Here is a 1,721-nt window from a genome sequence, read left to right as displayed (position 1 = left end):
CACACACACCTCTCTGAGCTCTCCCCGGATAGACTGCTCTACTCCTGACAGAACACTGTGGAGTTAGTGAGAGAGAGAGAGAGAGAGAGAGAGAGACAATCGCAGAGGAATACCCGCTCATTGTGGACTCTAGAGCCCCGTGGCAGGGACTTGAGCTAATCAAGGGCGGGAATTCTGGGATTTCTGGAGGAAGAGGAGAGCGGGCTTCCCCAGGCTTGCACAGGTATGGGGGAGGATTATTGTGCTTTTTGCCGGTTCATTTCTCTCCAGGACGGTGTTCTTTTATTACCTTTGTTGGACTACTTACATGTACCTTCTACTGCCATGTGTTTGTGTGAGAGAGAGAAAGAGAGGGAGAGAGCGAGAGAGAAAGAGAAAGAAGGGATGGGTAGAGGAAAAGGAACCGGACACAACAAGCAAGACTTTTACCTTTGGACTCACATTCAAAGTACTTCTTGATGCCTTTGTTGGACAACTGGTGTCTTTGGCACGTGTGTGTGTGTGTGTGTGTGTGTGTGTGTGTGTGTGTGTGGTGTGTGTGTGTGTGTGTGTGGAGGGGATTGTTTTGGGGGGTCTCTGAACCAAATGGCTGTGTGGTCATAAAGCTCCCCTATCCAGACGGAGGTGTTAGGGGGAGATAAGTAGAGGGGAGCGCTCTCATCTGTCACTACTCTCTCTCTCTCGCTCTCTCTCTCTCTCTCTCTCGCTCTCTCTCTCTCTCTCTCTCTCTCTCTCTCTCTCTCTCTCTCTCTCTCCGCTCTCTCTCTCTCTCGCTCTCTCTCTCTCTCTCTCCGCTCTCTCTCTCTCTCTCTATCTCTCTCTCTCTCTCTCTCTCTCTCTCTCTCTCTCTCTGTCTGTTTCACACTCCGTATTGCTATTATACTGATCTTGTAATATCTTCTAGTAAGGAGAGTTTGCATGCTGGATATGTGTGTGTGTGTGTGTGATTGTGTGTGAAGGTTTATTCCCAGACATGTGAGTTCTGTCTGCCCCTCCCCTTTTCCACTCACTCAGGCTCACAGTAAGTTGGTTAACTGCATTGCGAGTGTATGTACAGTGACAACATATCTAAGCTTCAGCACTACGTGCTCTGTTTATCTGGAACTGTCAAAATCAGAGTCGTCCCAGAACACAACTCTGCCTTTTAGAGTGTGCTGTGTTATTTCACACTGTTGTCTCTACCTGAGTTTGATATCTCAGCTACAAACTGACAGAGTGAGTCTGGGGGGTGTGTGTGTGTGTGTGTGTGTGTGTGTGTGTGTGTGTGTGTGTGTGTGTGTGTGTGTGTGTGTGTGTGTGTGTGTGTGTGTGTGTGTGTGTGTGTGTGTGTGTGTGTGTGTGTGTGTTTGCAGGGGTGGTGGCGTGTGCACGTGTGGTCTGAATTTGTCGAGAGGTAATGTGTGATGTGACTATAACATAATAGCTAGCATTGCTGTGTCAGGGTGTAGCTAGTGAGCAGGTTTTACAAGAAACTCATACAGCTTACTTTGAGGTTAGTAAAGCTTATAACTCATGTCAAGTTTTGAACTCACCCAAGAAACAAAGAAGTAAAGGCAAAGGTAGGAAAAGATAAGCTACACCAAGGAAGAGGAGAGGATGTTAAACTGGGAGCAGTGGTGGGTAGGGTGAGGGAAACTGGGTCAGGAAGACGGGAGAGACAAAGAGCGGGAAGGAAGTAATGACAGAGAGAGGCGGAAACGGAGAGTGCAGGGGTGTGCGGA

At 48.3% G+C, this 1,721-nt stretch overlaps 1 protein-coding gene across 1 annotated transcript in view; it reads left to right on the top strand.

Annotated features, from left to right (window-relative positions):
* Positions 1–1,721, top strand: part of tiam1a (TIAM Rac1 associated GEF 1a) — a 48,124-nt gene continuing 46,403 nt past the window's right edge. The window contains exon 1 of the mRNA XM_077020116.1: positions 1–223. The gene's annotated coding sequence lies outside the window, so the exon portion shown is untranslated. The remainder of the gene's footprint in view (positions 224–1,721) is intronic.

The sequence above is a fragment of the Brachyhypopomus gauderio genome, chromosome 10 (genome assembly GCF_052324685.1).
Source record: "Brachyhypopomus gauderio isolate BG-103 chromosome 10, BGAUD_0.2, whole genome shotgun sequence".
Taxonomy (NCBI): domain Eukaryota; kingdom Metazoa; phylum Chordata; class Actinopteri; order Gymnotiformes; family Hypopomidae; genus Brachyhypopomus; species Brachyhypopomus gauderio.
This window is presented reverse-complemented; position numbering and strand designations above follow the sequence as displayed.